This window comes from Danio aesculapii, chromosome 23, assembly GCF_903798145.1.
Source record: "Danio aesculapii chromosome 23, fDanAes4.1, whole genome shotgun sequence".
NCBI classification, from domain to species: domain Eukaryota; kingdom Metazoa; phylum Chordata; class Actinopteri; order Cypriniformes; family Danionidae; genus Danio; species Danio aesculapii.
The window spans coordinates 29,135,879-29,160,821 of record NC_079457.1 but is presented as its reverse complement, the minus strand read 5'-3'; the positions used below and the strand labels follow the sequence as shown (position 1 = coordinate 29,160,821).

The 24,943-nt window shown below is 36.2% G+C and overlaps 1 protein-coding gene across 5 annotated transcripts in view; it reads right to left on the bottom strand.

Moving 5' to 3' along the window:
• The window catches only part of plxnb1a (plexin b1a), a 159,736-nt gene that overhangs the window by 104,376 nt on the left and 30,417 nt on the right, over positions 1 to 24,943 (bottom strand). The window lies entirely within an intron of this gene.

Sequence of the window (24,943 nt, the reverse complement as noted above, 5' to 3'; positions counted from 1 at the left end):
CAATTTTTATATCATTACAAAATAGACTTTCCCACCCCTACACCCCCCTCCTCCTCCCCTCCCAAAAAGTAAAAAATAAAAATAAAGATAAAAAAATAAAATAATATATACAAATACAGAAAAATAAGGTAAAACTACAGATTACAGAATATCCTTCACAAATGTAAATCAAAATTAAATAAAAATATTGGAATTCAAATAACAGTCATTTTTACATACCATTCCACTTTATCTATTTACAAATTGCATAAAAGGGGACCACACCTTTTTAAAGACCTCTGCTTTACCTCTTATTGCATATGTTAATTTTTCAAGTGCAAGGTTATTAGTCATTTCTTTAATCCACTGTGAAAGAACAGGTCTCTGGATGTTTTTCCATACTAAAGCAATCACACGTTTAGCTTGTATTAAACTAAAATCTATGAGCTTCTTTTTGCTTGCATTTACAGACACATTTTCGGGATATATATGCAATAAACACAGCTTTGATTCCATAGGAATATGTTCTCCTGTCATTTCACAAAGCACATCAAGAACCTCCTTCCAGAACATTTGCAGCTCTCTGCACTCCCACATACAATGAAACAATGTGCCAATTTCATCTTGACATTTTGTACAGACATCTGGAATGTTAGGATTAATCCTATGTAATTTGACCGGGGTCATATATGTCCTCATCAACCATTTATATTGTAGTATTCTACATCTAGTGTTGATAGATTGGGTTTGAGCCAAAAAACAGGCACGTTCCCATTCCTCAACAGGTTCCCATTCCTCCTTCATACAGGTTTTTTACCATACATAATCCTTTGATCTGCCAATTTTTAAACCCCATGTCACTTCTTCCAGGTATAAAATAATTATTGCCCCATATTGGTGAGAAGGGGGAAATGATATTAAATATCTACATTTAATTAAATAATGACATTTTTCCCAGTACTGGTTTGTGGCTGGATAAGCATTCGCTGCATAAAACATATGCCGGAATAGTTGTCGGTTCATTCTGCTGTGGCGACGTTTTACCACACAATGGATGCATGATATGAGAACAGTCAAGATCATGAACCTACATTCACTTTCATTATCTGAAAATGAGCAATACAAAAAAAGGCCAGTGTGTTTCAACATGACGGTGTGTAAACAATGACAGAGCGTTTCTTTTCAAATGAGCGTTTCATTTTAATGTGCCAGACAGAAGTCAAACAGTAAGATAAGTCACATCAATGATAAAAAAAAACTTATTTAAATAGAGGTGATGACAGCGCTCCAGTCAAGAGGCATTGTGAGCGTCTGAGGTAATGGATGTTAATTCATTCACAGGTGCCCGAGGCGAAGTTATTTCCAGAGAAGATTGCTGATAACATGGACTTATGAAATACCCAAGAGTCCTTGCACCCTGACTGCGACAGTAATGGAGAACTCAGCTCTTTAACATTGTGACTGGATGTAAACTCTGGGCCAAATGTGCAAGCCTATGATTAGAGATCAAGAAATGGTCTGCACATTTTTACAGCTTCTGGCAGTGCTGTAGAATAAGTCTGTCTCAAGTCTATGACTGTGTTTTCTACAGTACAAATGTTAGTTAATATATGGCCTTGGATATTGATTTATTGAGTAATCAAAAACACTGTTTTCTAAGGTTTTAGTTGTTGATAATTATTCTCTATAACAGATGACAGTTTGCTTTTTTAAACTGTGCTTTATTTGCAGAACTTAGATATTAATTAGCAAAAAAGATGCATTTTGAATGTGTTGATGAATTACATGCACATATATTATTACAAACTAATAATAAAATGCAAAATACTACTAAAATTGATATTATTACCATTAATAATAATGAAAACAATATTTTATATGATTAAAAATGATTTATTTAAAATTTGTCCTTCTTTAAATGGAAAATAGGACTGAAATGTTGACTGTTAAATAATAAAAATAACCCTATATAGGATTTAATTTATATTTAATGCTGTGAAATTTTATATTATATTATATTATATTATATTATATTATATTATATTATATTATATTATATTATATTATATTATATTATATTATATTATATTATATTATATTATTCATTTTCTTTTCAGCTTAGTCCCTTTATTAATCTGGGGTCGCCACAGCGGAATTAACCGCCAACTCATCCAGCATTTGTTTAATGCAGCGGATGCCCTTCCAGCTGCAACCCATCACTGGGAAACACATACACACTTATTCACTCACATACACTACGGACAATTTAGCCTTCCAAATTAACCTGTACCACATGTTATGTATTCCCCACTGTGGGGGAAACCGGAGCACCCGGAGGAAACCCACGCGAATGCAGGGAGAACATGCAAACTCCACACAGAAACGGCAACTGACCCAGCCGAGGCTCAAACCAGCAACCTTCTTCCTGTGAGGCGACAGCACTACTGCATTGCCCCTATATTATATTTATTAATTAATTTATTATTAATTTAAGATTTACTTTATTAAAATCAAAACTTGGACTGGGTATTATTATTCAACAGGCCAGAGCTATCGTAAACTAAGTATGCAATGTTGAAAAAAAAAATCATAATTACTGTAATAAACTAAATCTGTCTATAACTAGTTAGCATTAAAGACAATTTTAATTCAAAATCGCATCCTAAAAACACTGACTTCAAAAGATCCTGTCAATCTTTAAATCATTAAAGCCAAAATAAATCATCAGTCAAGCTTAAACGCTCATTTTTATTCACTCCATCTTTACTGAGTGTGACTGGCCTGTTCTCAGCAGTGTGGACAATAGTTTCTCACCCATTTGTCCAGCGTGGTGTTTGATCGAGTGCCAGCGAACCCATGCTGAAGTAATCATAAAGGGCTTCAGTCTTCCATGCCGCTCACCACAACCAGCCCTTTGTTTTTAAACCCTTTATCCCATTTCCACAATGCAATCTGGTTATGAATACGCACAGAACTCCGTATTATTAAAATAATAAAACATTTCAGCAATAAAAAAATATGTAAACCCCATAAACACTGTACATCCTCAAAAAATTCAGATAAAATTAGCTACATCTGAAGTCATTTGTTAACCCTTGTGCATAGGATAAAAAAGTATAATATTTCAGTATATTTTTTTACTATTTTCCTCACATATTTATCTATGATTATCAGCCCTGGTGATAACATTAAAAAAATCATTCATTTTAAAGATTTTGACATTTTAAATTACAGTTTGAACAGTCGTAATGCCACTAGAAACAGGCATGGGCTTCTGACGAAAACCTTGGATAAACATATCATGATTTCACTGTATAGTGAATACTGCTCCAAAATATGTTCTTTTTAAACGTCTGGGTAAAAACAACTTTTCCCCCATTGAACACAATTTTTTTTTAATTTAAGAAACATCTAAAATATTTTGGACCAGTGGCTTTTGATATAAAGGTTCCTTTTTCTGCTGGAGATACTTTTGCCCTAAAAAAACGAAGTAAAATAGTTTTGAAAAAAACAAAAAAAAAAAACTTACATATACTGTACCTTAGGAATGGTATAACAGACAACTTTGGCGGATTTAAAACCTTGACTTTTCCAAACCACGGTAAACCTTCAAATCAATTATCATCCCATGCCTAACTAGAAATAATGTTTTGACTTCTGAATGAAATGTTTCAACAATCAATCCGATCTCAGACTGAAAGCTCGACATCTCCGTTTTAATAGTCTGCCGTCTGATCGCGTGAGGATATCAGTTCAGTACCAGCTGAAGAAGTATATTGTCCTCTAGCGAAGATTGCTCAGCGCAACTATTACTTGTAGTGTTAGTAGCGGTCTCCATGCTAGCTTGCTTTATGTTGGGACTATTAAGCCAGTCTTGTTGTTGATTTTTTTACACTTTTGTTTGCCATTTTTATACAAATCAGTTAACCATAGATGCAGGATTTTAGTGGAGACAAAGATGTCTCTTTTCAAAGTCCAGTGCTCAGCAGAACTGAGTACACCCCATTTTGAAATATTTTGAATATTTTTATCCATTTCTCAGTGAATGTAAGCAATGTGTTTTTGTGCGTTTAATCAAAACATATTTATTAAACAGATATATTTATTGAAATAATATTTTAGTCACCAAAGATTTAGAAAGTGAAAGATAATACAATTAAATTCAAGCTAAATATTGCAAAAATAAATTACAACCTGCAAAATTTCAACAACATTTTTTCTTGATTTTTCGTCTTTTTTAAATTTGTATTTAATATTTTTCTATAACATATACTTTTGGTTATCGTAAGTTATTTTGTTAGATAAGCTCCAGATTCGGCTTTAGTACTGCCTAATCTAATGTATATGCACCAATATAATATTGCATAGCTTAAAAGATAGATTTGGTGTACTTATATATGCTGAGCACTGCATACTTGTGTGTAATTGGCGCTAACAAAATTAAATTAAAGATAATGAGAGCGCAAACAAAACGCGACTACCTCCTCATCTTGTCGCCGGAAGTCCAACTAGAAATAATGTTATTAAATTATTTTATATATTAAAAACTAAACAGATTTACAATGTTGGATAAGTCAAAGGTCAGAATCAACAATTATTGTGATAAATATTAGTTTGTGTTACAAACAATGCTGAATTTCTCAGCATATACATACGAAACAAACTCTGATATCCATACGAACACACCCACATAATTACAGTTACATATTATTAATTAATTTGGCCTGCCGTGCTCAAATGCAGACAACAGGGAGGAAAAGCGACTGCTTCATAGGTCAAACATGGAAAAAAGTTACCAAAATGCCTCAAATTGTCAACAAAATGTATACTAACAGAGATTTATTGGCTTTTTTCAAAAATAGAACCATACAATTGGGACATTTTTGTCCAGAGAGAAACAATTTTTTTGTAAAATAGATTTCTGAAAGGAAATGTCGATTGAAAAAAGGTTACACAACTTTTCACATAATCTATGCTGCTTGCATTAACACATACAAAGTGATCATAAAAACTAAAATGAAATAGACCCAAATTCCCATAAGGATGCACAAGGGTTAAGCAAGGAGCTAAACAAACAGTCAGGCAACGACACTCACTGCGAAAACACCAATCTATCCCTTCCTGATTGATTACTGAGTGGGCAAAACCTTGGGGGAAAAATAGACCAACACAGCCATGCAGCTGTTGTCATCACAAGTGGATCGTTTCTCCACAAAACAGTCACTGTGAGCTGATGACATACGAATCACAATCAATACTAGTTATTAGTTCAGATAACACTCATGCGTGAGTTCATCTTTTTTAATATTAAATACGACTAGTGGTCTAAGACGAGTTCAGCGTAAAAAAGTGCCTGCGAATTTTGGACCTGCATTACAAACCTGCAGAATCTGCATCAACAAAGAGGTCCACCCACAAATGAATCTTTCAAGCGCGGGACGGAGGGAGCTTTCATGACCTTCTGTTGCAGTTTTGGAAGAGGGACAGCTTCATTTGAAAGACAATGGACGGCCCCCGGACACACACACACATTGTCCTTGCTGGCAGATTGCAAATGAGAAGAGTCTAAGCCACGGCGTTTGGAGTGGGAGGTCTACAGTTGTCAAGCACTTTATAAAATCCCTTCTCTTTGGTTTCATTCACTCGGTCGGACGGAAGCGCACTAATAAGCATGCGCACAATCCCACGCCGCACAATTAGACAATTGCGAGTGATCAATCTGCAGCCTTCTTGGTCATGGCTGACAGAAAATCGTTGGCGATCGATGTCCGCTTGCCAAGTTGAAAAGCAGTGTCGCTGACTGTGGGCATGAACGTGGCCCGTGGGTGGAGATTTGCAGGTGGTAGAAAAGAAGACATCTGTTTATTTTTTTGGTTGGTTTCCTCAGAATGGGAATATGGAGGAAAGCGAGGATTGGCCGAAAGTATAGGGCTGGTCGGTATGATGGTATATATCATATATAAGATAAGGCAGGAATCTGAGGAGCACCTGTGGCTTAGATCATGTGTTTTGGATTGCGAATTAAAACTGCAAATTTGAGTACAGAATAACTCCGTGTACAATATTCTTTATGCCGAGTTCAGACTGCACGATGTTCAAAGTAGACATGTCACAGATGTTTTCACACTGCATGACTATCTGGGCTAGCGTTCTGTCAGTGCTGTGTTTACACTGCAGGATGGATCGGCGACAGGGTTTCACACTGCATGACTTTACTATAGGAAGAATGACCGACAAATTTGTCTCGGCCAGCAAACTACATCTCACAACCAAACACATGCGAGAAATGACATGAAAACAACACAAGGTCACGTAGTATATCTTTTGTTATTAACTACATAATGAGAAAGAAGCTTTTATGGGAAAGAAAATGTACTTATTTTGCTCACCTGGGTTTGAAGGAAATTATTAATTTCTCTCAAACTTTATTTCTTTTTCAACCTGGTTGCGGTATTGCTCAGATGACACATCAAACAGACACGGGTGCTGCTGTGAAATTTCCACTAGTTTTTCCTTAATTTCTTGGGTGCAAATATACTGAAAATAAGCACTTTTAAGGTCTCCCCCAACCTCTCACTGGCCTTCAGATACCCATACTTGTGGATGCTGCTCTCTCATTGGCTGTAGGAAATTGCTGATGTTATTTTCAATCAAAACACATTTCACACGGCCTGATTTGAATCGGCGACAGATATTTAACATGCCAAATATCTCACGGGCGTCGGTGACTCATCTGCGATTCACTCAGATTGTGTCTTTAATAGTTCGCACTGTGTGATTGTCACTCACGTGAACGAGCACCGATTTGCCTGTGATTTCAGGCATTTGTCGGCGATTTCTCAAAACCTGTGGGCGAGTCAAAATCGGGGCTAAAATCATGCAGTCTGAGGTTGGCTATAGTAAGTTAAACAGTCATTTTTGTAGTGTTTAAGCCTCTGCCAACTAACATTCTCCCTCCTGTAGGCATGAGCCAGTATAAGATTTTGACGGCGTAATAACTTTGGAAAGGCATCTTTGGATATCTTTCTTTTCTATGTATATTAAGTAAGCATAGTAATAGATAGCATGCTTGGATGTTGTTTTGTAAGCGATTTGGTTTTCAGATGTTTGCTGAATCGTGGGGCTGACCAGTGGCTTTTGATATGGAGTGTGCTTTTCTACTTGACATACTGTTGTCCTAAAAAACTGAATAAAATAGTTGTAAAAAAAAGTAAATATACTGTAGGAACGGACTAATACATTATTTTTGGGGTTTAAAAACCCTGACTTTTCCAAACGACGGTAAACCTTAAAACCGTTTATCATCCTACAGTTTGCCTACCCCACAGATCCGAATGTCTTATGGTGCGTTCACACAAGACGTGGACGAAGCGTCAAACATGAGTGATTTATATGTTAAGTCAATGCAAAGACGTGAATAGACATCCTGAATGAAGCGGTGTGGGTTAAGTGTTTTGCGCATTTGGAATCGCTCGAGTTGGAAAATCTGAACTTTAACGGACATTCGCATTGCGGTTACCAATCAGGAGCTTGCTCTTGTATGGGCATGATTTTGACGTAGCGTCTGTTGTTGGTGTCCCGAGGGGACATCCTCTTGCTGACACCAGACAGCAGTTCATCAAACTGGGCTCTTCTTAGTTGGAAGCACCGCTGAAAGCTGGCATCATCCCGGTATAGTTTCTAAAGGAGTTGATAAACTCACAGAGCTGGGTGCCCCTCTGAAAGGATCTAGTGGACTCAGACACAGCGCCGAATGAATCTACGCTGTTTTTAGCCTTCCTAAAGCTAGAGAAGCTAGAGTCACCAGGCAGACAGAAGCTCAGCCCATGATGCTAATCTGTGTCTATTGTGAAGTGAATTTGATGCACGAATGAAGCGAGTAAGCTTGAAATGTTCACACATCTATTTACACGCAAATAGCGTGATTTATTTATGCGTTCCGCTTCTGGTGTGAACACAGCATTATGCTACATAAAAATTATGCTGGGTAAACACTGAGTATCGTGTCACTTGCTCTAGTTTACTCACGGGATGTTTTTCACCAGTTGAAGTATTTGAACTTGTCAGACGTGTTTCAGGCACATTTGCGGCAAATGCATCTCGCATTCTGCATATTTCATACTGCATGGCCGTAATTTGCCTCTATTCATGCATTTGTATTGGCCAATACTAAAATCCACATTTGTTGTAAACCCAGCACTAGGGACAAATAACGTAAAATCCACAAATAAAATTATGTAGATATGTCATTACATGCTTAGTCTTGTATAATATATTAGTCAGAATCTATAAAAAAGGGATTGAATTATTGTCTGTGACACCAATCATACAAGAGATTAATTCAGTATATTCTCTATTAATCCTTTTTCTTTACCATATCGCTCCCAAGTAACCTCAACAAGTGGGTGCATGAGAAATTTATTCAGGGGCTGTGGTGTTACAATAATTAAAATAAAATACACGTAAAATTAAAAACTTATTACAGTTAAACTGTAAATTACCACTTCTCAAAAACACACAATAGAAAAGACATCGGCATCAGCTCAGCCAAAAGGAGTTTCAAAATATTGAAAAAATTCCAATTTTGTGTATCTCTACTATATTTAACAATGTCCAAAATAAAAGACAAAAGTCATTTTCATTTGTTAAGCATTAAAGTCAATTTATTATAACCATGTTTATTGATTTTCTGGAATAGCTACCTTTTAAAATAACTATTTAATGAAATATATTATTAGTGAGAAATACAATTACGTATACCGTGAAATTTGGTCATACCACCCACTCTGAAAGGACAAGGAAAAGTCTCTGAAAAGCACAGCAGCATCTGCCTTCTCTGTCCAGCAGGACACTTGCATCTGCCCGAGGAACGGGAGCACAAAGGACACACTTTTGGACATCTGCATCTGGCTGTCATTCAAGAAAATCGAACATTTATCAGCCCACGCGCACTAGTTAGCCTTTAACCTCACTCTCAGACCAGCTTCTCAGAGAGGAAGGAGGAGGAACAGCATAGCATTTTTTGGGCTACTACACTGAGAAAGCGTGTAATAATGCATTCATGTAATTGATGTAAATCACAATACTGTTCTTTCCGAAGCCTGAATAAAGAAAAGAAATGTTTTATTACTATCACTTTTAAAAGTTTCTGTTAAACACAAAGAAAGATATTTTGAAGAATGCTTGGGAAAAAACAGCCATTGACTTACATACTAGTGTGTTTTTTGTTTTTGTTTTTATGATGGATGTTAATGGCTGCTTTATTTCAACATTCTTCACTTGATAGTCAGAAAATGGTGGGGAAATTTTAATTTGGGGGTGAACTATCACTTTAAGTAAAATGTACTGATGATTAAATTGCTGAATCTGATATGGATTTGAGGCAGCGAATTTGGGAATCTTGGTATGTTCCCCAATGCACGAGGCCAACATGGTGAACAAATATTTATGATTCAATGTTTATTAGTTTCAATGGTTGTTATCTCAGAATTACATAGCTTGGAATGTCACGACTTACCAATCACAATCAATTATTGCAGACAACCATGTAATAATTGGATTTAATTTATACAAGAATTGTTATTTTACATTCAATTAATGAATATTTGTACCCGAATATTAAAAATAACAGCATTGTTTCTTTCATTTTGTCACAGTCACCAAGTGTGCCCACCAGACACACTAGAGAGCACTCTACATATTATATCTGCCACAGGACTACACATCCCAGAATCAGAGTCACTGTTTATGTTTGTTTTGCATCCTGCCTTGACCATTCGCCTGTTACACAGACTACTCTTATAGATTATCGACATGTTACTAGTGGTCGTAGCAAATGTGTCGAAGCTTCGAAACGTTTTTAAACCCGTCTCTAAAGTGACACCTAGTGGTCAATTTTTATGTATTGCTCTGGAACAGCTTTAGCAAAGAAACAGAAACAGCAAATTGATGTATTAAACCCCACATTGTAGAGTTGAGGTTTCAAGTAATTCAGTGGAGCGGTGAGAGTTCCAAACTAGCATGCAGAGATAATGTGTTCTAATCCAGGGTGATGCAGTTATAAATATTAGTTCGTAAATGCTTTGGTCTTGTAATGTGTTTTGTTTTAACATTGGTCTGACATCCGAATGAAGACTTTGTGAATCAATATGTCTTGGTTTTGGTCATAAAACATTAAGTAACATTATTAAAATACATCAAATCATAATATAAGTATGTGTACAAGTCAGGATTCGAACTCAGGCCAATGGCAGCACAGTAGCTTTGTGCACACGCACAGCCCACTAGGCTACATAAGATTTTCCCGACCCTGTCAGTCAAATGCAGATTCACCAGGTCTTGAAACACTTCTGAAATAACCGATGCTTTGAATCGCTTTAGTCACATAACCTGGGTGTTTCGAATCACCTTAATCACGTGATCTGGCTGTTTTGGATCATGCTTCGGTGCAGTGTTTTGAAACACTTGCGCTTCAGAATCTCGACACTGTGTCGAAACATCAGTTTCACGTCAGCCATCCCTACATGTTACCGTCTGTCCCTGTACTGAACCATGCCTGTCTGGCAACTCTTAATAAAGCTGCGTTTAGAACTGTACCTTTGTTGCAACGTCCTTACCCATTTATATCTGTTTTTATTTATCTACGCTTGTATTTTATGATTTTCACATAGACACACTTCCCAACAAAATCCTCCCAACCATTCCCAAGTCATCTGGAGAAATTGAATTAATATCGTCATTTTTATAGATTACAAAACCTTATCTTAGTCTTATGTTGTATGGGTATATTTTTGACAATAACTAAAATACTAAAAATACAAATACAATTAAACAAAAAAAATACAATTATTGATTTTTATATGCCAAAAATCATTAGCATATTAAGTAAAGATCATGTTCCATGAGGACATTTTGTACATTTCCAACTGTAAATATACCAAAGCTCAATTTTTTATTAGTAATGTGCATTGCTAAGCACTTCATATAGACAAACTTTCGATTTTCTCTATATTCCAGATTTTCAAATACTTTTACCACAACCATATTGCCCAATCCTAACAAACTAAACATTAATAGAAAGCTTATTTATTCAGTATTCATATGATGCATAAATCCCAATTTCATAACAATTGACTGATTTTGTGGTCCAGAATCACATATCGTCCAACCATAATCCAGTCTATTCCTAGCATACATGTATCATCCACTGTCTTGAACACTAAATGACTGCAAACCATAAAAAAAACACCCAATTAAACCCAAACAAAACCCTGCACCAAACCCATCCAAGCCTAATCTGCAGAAACAACATTGGTGTTTTCCTGCGCTTCACTAAGAGATCTTGTGACATGAATAACCAGACAACAGCATGTGGCTTTTTCTCCATCTACAGGGAGCGCAGCGCAGATAGACAGCACGCGGCTTGCAGCAACACGGCTAATGGCTTAAGAAACCCCGCCGTCAGCTTAATTGAAGCAATCGCTCCAAAATCAGGGATGGGAAGAGATAGAGCGTGACAGAGGGAGGGAGTCCGGGGCCTCGTAAACCCTCAGCTGGCACGAGTGGCCCCTGGAGACCGGGCTAGAAGTATAGCGGAGAGGAGGTTTTCTGGATTTCCCCCCGGTGGTCACTGCGAGTCAGTTAACAGGCCGGACACCTGGGAAGCACATAAATGATTAATATGAGCGGAGTCACTCGCAGGACGAGCTCCGCTGGGCTTCAGACACAGAGATGCTCTGTTCGCTCCGGAATCAATCCAGAGAGATCCAGACGGGCTGATAAAGAGAGCCATCGCAGTGCAGATTCAACGCTTATCTATCGGAGCTTTGATGAGGGCCGACGCTGAATTAATAGATCATTATTCAATGGGGTGCTGCATTAAAAGACTTCCTTGGCATTGACCTTGAACAGTGTGTTGGAGCCAAGGGCAATGAAAACATGACTGAGGCTGTCAATATGCGTTTCTTTGATCAATATGGGATTTTTAGATCAGTTTAGCTGATTGAAAGAGAATTAGTACAGAGTATCAGTCATTTATGGACTCTTCTTTATGGAACGCGTCTTGTGTAAAGGGTCCATTGGTTAAGACACTATTTTCTTTAATAAGAGTCCTATTTGATAAATGTAGGGGAGCATTTGATAAGGATTACAAATCATTATTAACTGTTTCAAGGTTGATTCCAATTTTGGTGAAAATCAGAAAAACGGCCTAGGACCAGTTGGTTCAAATAGGTTTTACGAAAAATTTAAAATTGCAAAGAATTTGTAATCATGCAATTTAAATCAAACACTAGGGCTGCACAATATATCGTTTCAGCATCGATATCGCAATGTGATCATTCAGAATAGTCACATCGCAGGATGTGCAATGTTGAATCTGGATTATAATTGATCCTTTTGCAAGTGTTTTTTGAGGCCTGTGATTGTGTGAGGGTTTTAAAAGCATTCAGGCATCAGAAAATGTACCGTTTGTAACTTTGAAAAATTAATAATGATTCATTTTATAGAATTGTTTATAAAACGAAGACTATGCAGTATTATTTTACATTTGATTATTCAATTACTGTATACCTGAATAAAAAATGCTGTATTTTTAATTAGCATATTTTTCTTTAATGAATTTATCTATCTGTGCTTGTAGACTGTTTATTATACAAATATTGTGATCAGTAATATAAATATTATGCTTATTATACAAGACTTATCGTGCTGAAGTGCTATGCAATTAAACTTAAATTATATTTTATGTACTCCCCTACAAAATCTTCCCAATCAATCGAAAATTGTAGATTCTTTAGAAACATTTATTCAACTAAAAATTTAAACAGTGAAAAATTATATATATAATTATATATATATATATATATATATATATATATATATATATATATATATATATATATATATATATATATATAGCAGAATAAAAAATATCACAATTTGTAATTTTTTATTGTACAGCCCTACCAAAAATAAATAAAATTTGCAAATAATAATAATAGTAATAATAATAATAATAATAATAATAATAATAATACATAGATAAAAGCTGCCATTGGAATCAAATGGAGTTCCTATGTAACTAATCTTATGTAAATATATTTTACTGTGTTTTCATTAATCTACGTATTAATATCAAACTACATAACGTTGTTAGTTTTGTTTTTATCACTGTGCATGTAACCTGAAATGATACCTAGCAAGACTTTACAACAAAACCTATATTATTAAAATTGTATTAAAAACTAAATAAAAACATCTATAAAACATTTAGTAAAACATTTGATTATCTAAAGGCTGTGATTACAATAATAAGGGTTTCCTATAGATTGCCCATGGCTAGAAGCAGCCTGCCAAATTGAATAAACAAGAGTATAATGCAAATAAAAATAACGGAAACTGGCATATCCCTGACAGTAGTCTAAACAGCCACCGGTACAATGCAAGGAGAAGTTTAGCATTCAGTGCACAGCTCTTTCTGTGAGGTCGGAGACAGAGAGCGGACGCTCCCACACTCGCTTCAGCCGCCGGTCATCCCACGATCCCCCTCCTTACCGCCCGACCCGACCGAGACCGCAGTCAAAGACGGGGAGGAAGTGAATTCTGGGATGTGCTCTGCATGGAAACGACCGGATGCTTTAACGAGGGAGGAGGCCTGTCAGCTTTCTAATCCCTCACTCCTCCTCAGCCGACGGATGTTAGCCATTCAGTTTAGCCTTTAAGTTGAACGCTCCGAGGATCATTAACCTGAGTGTCGACATCAGAGGCAGTTCTGGGGGGGAGCACATTTACTGGATGAGAGAAGGAGTGAAAGGAGGAAATAAAGGAATAAGGAAAGAAAGGAAGAGGAAGAATATATATATATATATATATATATATATATATATATATATATATATATATATATATATATATATATATATATATATATATATAATAAACGGATAAAAGAAAGGACAAGAAATAATAGAAGATAGATGAGGAAATAAGGAAGGAAAGAAGAAAGATGGATGGATGGAAGTAAGGAAAGAAGGAAGATGGAAGGAATGAAGAAAAGAAGGCTTCAAGAAGAAAATGAAAATGAAGGACATAGGAAAAATAAATGGAGAAAAAAACTGAAAAAAATAAACAAAGAAAGAAAATAAATAAAGAAAGGAAATGAATTTAAAGGACAAAATTAGGATAAAAAAACGAACTAAAACAGAGAAAGTTAAGAAAAGTAACGATGGAAGGAAGGAAGAAAAAAAGGAAGGAATTAATTAGGATGAAAAAGTAGTAGTAGTAAAAGAAAGAAAGAAAGAAAGAAAGAAAGAAAGAAAGAAAGAAAGAAAGAAAGAAAGAAAGGGGAAAGAAAGAAAGAAAGAAAGAAAGAAAGAAAGAAAGAAAGAAAGAAAGAAAGAAAGAAAGAAAGAAAGAAAGAAAGAAAGAAAGAAAGAAAGAAAGAAAGAAAGAAAGAAAGGGGGAAGGAAAATGAAATTAAAGGACAAAAAGATAAAAAAGTAACTTAAAAAAGAGAAAGTAAAGGAAGAGTTAAATGAAGTAAAGATGGAAGGAAGGAATTAATTAGGATGAAGAAAATAAAGCAATGAGAAGAAAATGAGAATGAAAGACACAAAAAAGTAGGAAAAGAACAAATGAAGAAGAAGAAAGAAAGAAAGAAAGAAAGAAAGAAAGAAAGAAAGAAAGAAAGAAAGAAAGAAAGAAGAAAGAAAGAAAGAAAGAAAGAAAGAAAGAAAGAAAGAAAAAGAAAGAAAAGAGGAAGACATTTTTTTATTAAAGGATAAAGCAACAAGTATAAAGAAGTAACTAAAATAGGGAAAGTAAAGAAAACAGGACAAAGGAAAGAGTTGAATAAAGTAAAGACGGAAAGAAGGAAGAAAGGAAACAAGAAAGGAAAGGAGGTAGAAAAGACGGAAGCAAAGTAACAAGTTTTGCTAAAGTTAAGCCATCCCTCTGTCCACACTACGCCAGAGTTTTCGAGCTTTCAGTCTTGCATCCTCTCCTTGTAAGTTCAGACTTTGCAAGTTTGATATGGAATACCAAGAAAAGAACAAGGATAAAAATGTAATGAAAGAATAAAGAAAGAAAACAGGACATAGCAAAATGTTAAATAAAGGAAGGAAGGAAGTAAGGAAGGAAGGAAGTAAGGAAGTAAGGAAGGAAGGAAGGAAGGAAGGAAGGAAGGAAGGAAGGAAGGAAGGAAGGAAGGAAGGAAGGAAGGAAGGAATTAGGATGAAGAAGCAGTGAGATGAGAAAGAAAGAAAGAAAGAAAGAAAGAAAGAAAGAAATAAAGAAAGAAAGAAAGAAAGAAAGAAAGAAAGAAAGAAAGAAAGAAAGAAAGAAAGAAAGAAAGAAAGAAAGAAAGAAAGAAAGAAAAATGTAACAAACGAATATAGAAAGAAAAGTAAACAGGACATAGCAAAGAGTCGAATAAAGGAAGAAAAGAAGGAAAAGTTCAAATTAAGAGAGGAAGAAATGAAAGGAAGAGGAAGTGAGGGAGAAAACAATGAACGTAATGAGGGAAGGAAAGAGGAAAGATTAAAAGAAGAAAGAAAATAACAAGAGCAACAAAAAATGAAAAGAAAGGAAGAAATGAAAGGTAACAGAGTAAAGAACGAAAGACAGCATGAAGAAGGAATGAACTGTACTGTAGAGTGACTGATATCAAGCGTGTCTCTCCTCCTCCAGTGTGTTCACATGTGCTCCTCCAGAACACAAATGCAGAGTATCAGTGTAACGCTGCGGCTCTTTAATCTACAGTACACACACAGACTCAACTGTGTAAACAGCTGAAGCTACAAAGGCAGCGTCACTCCGCTAATGTATGTGCTCAATACTCTCAATCAGCACAAATCAGTCTCAAGTTCAAAGTCCAAAAGCGGCTTCCTATTCAAACATTTAAACACAAACACACACACACACACACAACCTCCTCCTCTTACTGTATGGCTGCATATGCTTCAATTTAATATTACCCTCATATTAAGCCAGTCAGTGAGTCAGAGCTGGTTTAGATTGCAACTGTAACTGTAAAATGAGCATATCGTTTTACATTTTCACGCATTAAGACTGAATTTCACACAGTTAATGGATGCTAATCAAACGTCTTTCTTGTGAAATATGGCTCATTTCCTCCACACGAGCCAGATTGTGGCAACTGTTGGCACGTTGAGAAAACACCTCCTTGAAATCTCCAGCACGTGATGCTTGGAAGCAAAAACAAAAGACGGCGCACAGCTGGCAAAACAGCGTAACTGCACCGGCAGCCAAAAGTAACAGCAAATCCAACAACGGCCCAATCTAGTAGCAGACTCCTGCCGAGCGGAGCAAATGGAGGAGATCCCGGATTTTGAGAAGAGCGGCTGCTAATGCTCACCAGAGAATTGCACGAAATATGAAAAACACGCTAGTTAAGTTGTGTGGTTATAAGTCACATATTTAGTATGAGCTTTAATTAATTGGCATCCAGTCTGGTCCACATTGCGGCTCATTCTAGCCAAGAACCGCCCACTTGGACAGAAAAAAACACCATCTGACTTACACGGGAAGTGGTGGAGAGTAGTTTGTTTTGTTTTAATTTGCCATTTAAGGGTGGGTTTATCTGAAGATTTTATCACAATGATTGACTGGTGTGGAAAAAATGTATAAAGTGCAGCGATCTGTGTGAATGGCTGTGATATAACTAAGCATATAATATAGTTCTGCTTATGAATACTCTATGAATATTCTCAAACCAGAGGCAAAACTACTTTGAGAGCCAGTGTGGCACTGACCCAGCCAGTCAAACCAGACACAAGATATACTCAATCCAGGGTGCAAATTCTCCCCCCCCCCCCCCGACCCCAATTATTGGCTCCTGTACTAGTAGGCGGGGCTTCATTCACCATAATGACTGTTACACACCCATTCAAAAGATACGAGTCACATGTCTTGTGTATTCTATAGTCTTTGATTCAATCACGCCAATCAATGGTAGGAAAAATTTCATTCAACAGTTGTAACCTAAAAAAAGAGAAAAATTAGACACAGCATATTTTTTTTACTTCAGTAACCTCTAAAATAGTCACTAAATATCCCTAAAAACACTAAAATATATACGTTCTATTAATAAATTAGATGTGATTTAAATACATTCATAAATTTGATTCACTAAAGCATGTATTACCAAACTACTACTGAAAAAGTTTACCCCCCTATCGTCAATTTATAATTCGCACACTGACTCCATTAACAGGTTCCGTATTTTGTGTTTCACATGGTGTTTTCTGTTTATTTACAGCTGTGAACTGCATCATGGCAGTTTTATCTCTGCTCTGTCAACTTTTGATGTTTTGATTTCAACATTATTTTTGATTAACAAAGCGACTTTTACTGTTTTGGCATTTTAGTAGTTTAAGACAAGATATTATTTAAGAAATAAAAAAGAGAGAATTAAGTCTGCAAAAAAACTGAAAAAGTACTGGCAGTTTGTTGCCAGGTTTTTGTACCGTAATTTACAAATTTACAACAGATTACAAATGTCAACAAGAGTCACTTTTCAAACTTTTTAAAATCGATAGCTTTTGGAAGACAGATCAAGATCCTACAGTATAATGCAATTCAAAAGCATATATGAGTAAAAAAAGGCAAATCATCCTAATCATCGTAAAACTCTTAATTACAAATGTTTTTTACACTGCGTTACTGTCCAAAGAAACAAAAAAGTTATTAGATCCTGATAGACCATCACTGATCTTCCATTTGTATGCTTTTACTAAGAGATGAATGATAGAATGATAAATGCAAGCTCTGTCCACTGATGCTTGGTAAAGCATAAAGGGATAGTTCCCCAAAAAAGAAGATTATGCCAACATTAACTAACTCTTCATTTGTTTCAAACTTTTACGATTTTCTTTGTTCTGTTGAACCCAAAACAAGATATTTTGAAAAATGTAGGAAACCTGTAACAATTAAAGTCAACAGTATTTGTTTTACCTACTTTGGGTGTCAATGGTTACCAGTTTTTAGCTTTCTTCAAAATAACTTGTTTTGTATTCAAAAAACAAACAAACTCTGAGAAAAAAACAGGTTTGGAACCACTAATGGGGTGAGTAAATTGTAAGGTGAACTATGCCTTTAAAAACTAAATGCAACTCAAAACAAAAAGTCAACGCCCAACCCCACCCCATCTTAATATAGGGATTTTTTTTGCCTCAATGGGACTCTGTGAGTAGCTGTTACTATACTATAATTTCATAAACTAAGCATAAATATAGCTGTGTTAATGCATATCTAGTTAAACAAAACTGTATACATGTTCACATTATAAGCAAATTTTGAAAAATACAGCTATTTTTTTCAGTTTCATAAGCACTCAATTGTGTTAGTCAGAGAACTTGTAAACACTTCACATCCCAGTGAATTAAAAACCTACAAACACACACACACACAGACACACACACACACGCACACACACACACACACACACACACACACACACACACACACACACACACACACACACACACACACACACACACACACACACACACACACACACGCACACACGCACGCACACACACACACACACACGCACACACACACACACACACACACACACACACACACACACACACACAGTATATATATTAACAAATGACATTAAAAATGGTTTACTTACTATTGTTTCTTAATAAATATCCATTCATATAAATACTGTATACTTATTCATTCATTCATTCATTAATTCATTTTCCTTAAGCTTAGACCCCTTTATTATTCAGGGGTCGCCAAAAGTATTATGTATCCTTGCTGAATAAATCTAATAATATACAACTGAATCTTACTCAAATATTTAAAAGTGTATACACGAAAAAATATAAAAGTGTATACCACGATCTTTATCCAACATCTGTACGATTCAGCCAATTACATTTTCAAAATCAGGAGAAAAGTGTTGAGGCGACCCACAAGTCTTCACATTGTTTTATATTAATGATGTATTACATGAGCTGACGCACGGTTTGTTTACTATGGAGAGGACAAGCGCGCAAATGATATCGACTTTAGTGAACAAAACCTGCATAGGCTGTGAATATCAGGTTATAAAGTTGTAAATAACGTTCACGTTGTTGCACACAGCGATCTTTTAGAAGCATGTATGCATTTTTTCTTGAAGTGACGGCAGCCATGACTTGAGCGCACTCGGCAGTGAAAGTGAAACCAAAACCAGGCGCATCATTTACATGATCATATCGCATTTTAGAGATATGACTTCGACAAGCATTTGATAACTTATTCTTTCATTAGGAACAAAGTGTTTTGTCTGGAAATAAATGTTTACTGGGTCAGTATAACTACTCTAGCCAATATAATGTTGATTAGAGGAGGAAATCTAATAATGATAAATGTCTGATTTTACCAGATAATAAATGGTCTAATAACGTTGTCAATGACAAATGACAAGTACATGTCTCAAACATAATGATTCAACTTCAGAATTATAAATAGTTTTCTGCTGTAGTTACTTTACTGTGCATTAACGACCAGGACATTTTTAAAGTCTGTTTATTTAAAGTTCACCATTCAAAGTCTTTACAAAATGTAGAATTTTATCCAACAGTAGTTCTACACATTGGCCTAATGTTATTATTGCTGTTTTACCGTATGTTTGAGAATAACAATAATAATAGGCTACTCATATTAACCTTTTTTTGACATCTACAGTATCGTGAGAAAATCCTGATCTTGATTTTAAGCAAAAAAAATAAAAAATCATGATTCTCATTTTAGATGGAATCATACAGCCCTATATTATACTGTATTTAAAGTACAGTATTTTGTATTTGATACAGGACTCCATATAATATACGGCAATATTTGGCAATAAACAGATCAGAAAATCATCCTATAAACACAACTTTACTATTTTAGAGACTACAACAGGAAATCCTGGCCATCCTTGGAAAATGCATTACGCTAGTCAAATCACACTGCAGCGTGTTGTTTTAAGAAAGCTACAAATAAAATCTACTGTACCTATGCCTGCTCACATCTTGTTGACTGAGTGTCTCTGGATGGAGAACCGACCAGTGTGAGGCCTAAGTGCAGCTTCAGCTCTTACAGGCGGACTGTGGTTTAAGAGAAAACGCTAGACTATAAATCCGGCTGACATGTATGGAAGCATGAAGAACAAAATGATGAAGTGATGTGGGGATATCAACATTTTTCAACACACCACAGGCCTTGGTCAGGCAATAAACTTGGCGACGACCAATACCCCATCTTCACCATGAGAGGATTGACCTTATGGACTCTGAAACAAGCCAAAACTTTAAAGGGGTAGTTCAACCAAAAATATGAATAAAAATGTATGGCTTTCCTTTTTAAAGTGGAGCACATAAAGGAAATTACAATGAATAGGGACTAGAGAGGTCAAGTTTTAAAGTTGTCATTAAATCAAAATGGACATGCCTTGTTTTTTATGGGATACTGCAGTGTTTATTATAAATGATTTATACGGGCACATCAATATTTGTTTAAATTTCACATGGTTGGGCTATTTTGGAAATTTAGTTGAGTGGAAAAAATTACACAGCCTCAGATTGTGTTTTTTTGGGAAGCTAATTATATAATGTACAGTTGCCAACACAACCTTATCTGTAGACAAAGAAAGGTGCAAATGCATTATTTCACTTATATATTAATCCTTGGAATGAATACCTGGCAACCTACAGTGCATCCGGAAATTATTTATAGCGTTTCATTTTTTACACATTTTTTTATGTTACAGCCTTATTCCAAAATGGATTAAGTTCATTTATTTCCTTAAAATTCTACACACCATACCCTATAATGACAATGTGAAAAAAGATTTTGCAAATTTATTACAAATAAAAAAAACCTGTAAAATCACATGTACATAAGTATTCACAGTCTTTGCTCAATACTTTGTTGATGCAACTTTGGCAGCAATTACAGCCTCAAGCCTTTTTGAATATGATGCCACAAGCTTGGCTCATCTGTCTTTGGGAATTTTTGCACATTCCTCTTTGCAGTACCTCTCAGGCTCTATCAGGTTAAATGGGAAGCAACAGTGTAAAGCCATTTTCAGATCTCTCCAGAGCTGTTAAATAGGATTTAGCTCTGGGCTCTGGCTGGGCCACTCAAGGACATTCACCGAGTTGTTGTGAAGCCACTCCATTGATATTTTGGCAGTGTGCTTTGGGTCATTGTCCTGCTGGAAGAAGAACCGTCACCCCAGTCTGAGGTCAAAAGCACTCTGAAGCAGGTTTTCATTCAGCATGTGTCTGTCCATTACTATATTCATCTTTCCCTCTATCCTGACTAGTCTTCCAGATCTTGCTTCTGTAAAACATCCCCACAGCATGATGCTGCCACCACCATGCTTCACTGTAGGGATGGTTTTAGCCTGGTGATGAGCGGTGCCTGGTTTTTTCCAAAAGTAACATCTGGCAATCACTCCAAAGAGTTCTGGTCTCATCAGACCAGAAGATTTTGTTTCTGATGGTCTGAGAGTCCTTCAGATGTTTTTTGGCAAATTCCAAGCGGGGAGTGGTTTCCATCTGGCCACTGTACCAGACAGGCCTGATTGGTGGATTGCTGCACAGATGGTTGTTCTTCTGTAAGATTCTCTTCGCTCCACAGAGAGAACGCTGGAGCTCAAACAGAGTGACCATCAGGTTGATCACCTCCCTGACTAAGGCCTTTCTCCCCTGATCAGCTTAGATGGCCGGCCAGCTCTAGGAAGAGTCCTGGTTTTTCTAAACATCTTCCATTTATGGATGATTGAGGCCACTGTGCTCATTGGAACTTTCAGAACAGCAGAAATGTTTCTGTAACCTTTCTCAGCCTTGTGCCTCAAGACAATTCTGTCTTGGAGGTCTATAGACAATTCCTTTGTCTTCATGCTTGGTTTGTGCTTTGACCTTGACTGTCAACCCTGGGACCCTATAGACAGACTATAGACTGTCAACCCTATAGACAGGTGCATGTCTTTTCAAATCATGTCCAGTCAACTGAATTTACCACAGGTGAACTCCAATTAAGCTGCTGGAACATCTCAAGAATGATCAGTGGAAACAGAATGTACCTGAGCTCAATTTAGAGCTTCACAGCAAAGGCTGTGAATACTTATGTACATGTGATTTTTCAGCTTTTTTATTTTTAATAAATTTACAACAATTTCAAAAAATCTATGTGATTATGGGGTATTGTGTGTAGAATTTTGAGGAAATAAATGAACTTAATCCATTTTGGAATAAGGCTGTAACATAAATAACTTATGTAACTATGAATACTTTCCGCATGCATTGTATATAGATTATAGAATAAAATATCTAGACTCACTCAACATTGCATATCCTGTGATGTGACTATTGCAAATGATTACATTGCTTTATCGATGTTGAAACAATATATTGTGCAGCCCTAGTGAGCTCATTCATTCATTTTCTTTTCGGCTTAGTCCCTTTATAAATCTGGGGTCGCTACAGTGGAATGAACCGCCAACTTATCCAGCACTTGTTCTACACAGCGGATGCCCTTCCAGCTGCAACCCATCACTGGGAAACATCCACACACTCATGACGGACAATTTAGCCTACCCAATTCACCTATAGCGCATGTTTTTGGACTTGTAACCGGAGCACCAGGAGGAAATCCACACGAACACAGGGAGAACATGCAAACGCCAACTGACCCAGCCGAGGCTCGAACCAGCGACCTTCTTGCTGTGAGGCGAACGTGCTACCCACTGCGCCACCGTGCAGCTGCCCTAGTGAGTTTTGTCTGATAAACAGAAAAAAAATCTCTTACATTGGAGGACTGCATATTTTATACATGCATAGCCATATTACACACTAAAAGAAAAACATTACAAAACATCTCTTTAACACAGAGACGCATGAGCGGTTGCTTTTACATTTTTACCACATTAGGACCTTAATTCCTAATGACAGCATTTAAGCAGATTGGAAACAGCGCTAAAAATAAAAGGGATAAGATTCATCGCAGTTTTCCAGCAACTCTTCATTTCCAGAAGAGTTGTTTGTTCCCTCAGAGTCTCCATGTGTGTGTATAATGTTTAACAAGCTCTGGCTGGACACTGCGGCCTTTTTCCATCACTGCGTCTCACTACAGCGAAATAAAGAGAGATTTGTGGTGTTCGGAGTGAAAGTTTACCTTGGGCTGATGTGAATGGTCCTTCTGAGGAGGAGGTCTAGCTGTTTTGCATGGTGTCAGCGCAGTCCCACCCTTAACTAATGCAGTCACAACCGGCTCTACTAGCTCCACAGCCATTAGCTTTTGCACTTAACACAGGCAATTATGCATGCCTTTAAACAGTGTTTTTTGTGCTTGAAACACCTGACAGTGAAAAGTGCTGTGTGCATACTTCAGCTTTTGACATATGGACATATGATGAGGTCCATTAAGACTTCCTGTGGCTGTCAGTTTGTGAAGCATAAGTGGAAAAATATGGCCTGGTCAGAATTGCTTCAGTAATATACTAGCTTGTGTTGTCATGCTGAATGACATCTATGTCCCAATTGATAGTATGTTGAAAACAGTAAGTCAAAGGATGACAGCGTCACATGCTGTTCCCTGGAGATTTTTAAACTATGAGTTTGTGCAGAGGTTTTGAGCTAATATTAGCTACAACTACACATGGAAATGGAGTTTGGGACTTTTTTCAGTTGAATGAAACTATCAAGAAAACTCAATTCAAAGCTAACAATGCAGTTTTTACATGTGTAAACATTGAATAATAGTTACTAATAATACTAATAATAATTCATTTTATTCAATAATTCATTTTATTTAATGAACAGAGTCTGCTGCCAGTAATAAATCATTAGTGATCCTAACAAGAGCAGTCAGTACTGTGGTTGGGGCAAAAGCCAGACTGGAAAAGCTCAAACAAATTGTTAGTAGAAAAGGTAGTTATGAATTTGAATTTGAGCTGGAAGGGCATCCGCTGTGTAAAACATATGCTGGATAAGTTGGTGGTTCATTCCGCTGTGAAATATGAAAATACTTTTAGAATTATGAACAGAAACACAACAGCATTCAAACATTTCTGGCCAGTAAGATGCCAAATCGAGGCTGAAATATTGTGAAATGTCATTGCAATGATCCTTTAGAAATCGTTCAAACAAGCTGATTTGATGTTTACATTTATAATTATGTATTTTTTTAGGATTCTTATAGAGTACATACATTCATATTAACGTCTTTACTGTCTCATTTGATCAATTCAGTGCATTCTTGCTAAATGAACGTTCTGTCAACAACAACAGCAAATCGAGTAACAACTGCGCATCATTAAATCAAAGAAGAAACAGACTGTCCAATCATAAGGTTGCACTCCCTTGGCCGTTTACTGTAAGCATCTAGGTCATATGTGCACAGTTAATGTGTGCATTCCTTAAAAATAATATACTGATCTCTCAGCTCAACAAGACATATGGACAAAGAATATGAATATCCTGAGAGGATGTGCGCATGAAGCAAAACAGATGTCAGCGATCATTGGGAATATATTATGTGTGTATGCTTTCAAGCCTAGCAATGTCATTGGCCTCCGATTAGCATGACATACTTTTTTAGGTCAGGCATACGACAAAAATCTCATACCACGATGTAAGACCTCTCAAAACCCAATAACAATTATTTAGCAATAATATATAGCACCATTTCTGCTAATTTAATGAATAACGTATTGACTATATGCAAACAAACTAAACTAAATGTGATGTTTACAGTATTTGCGATTTATATGTGATTTTTTACTTTATTAGAACGCCTTTCAGTACGTGGACTATAAATATAAATATTAATGAAATTTAAAACATAAAATAATCCAAAATAAAACCTAACAATACAATCATTGTACTTTCATGCTATAAACTGTCTCCCCATTCTGTTATTCACATTTCTTTGATTACAGTATAATACTGTTTTATCG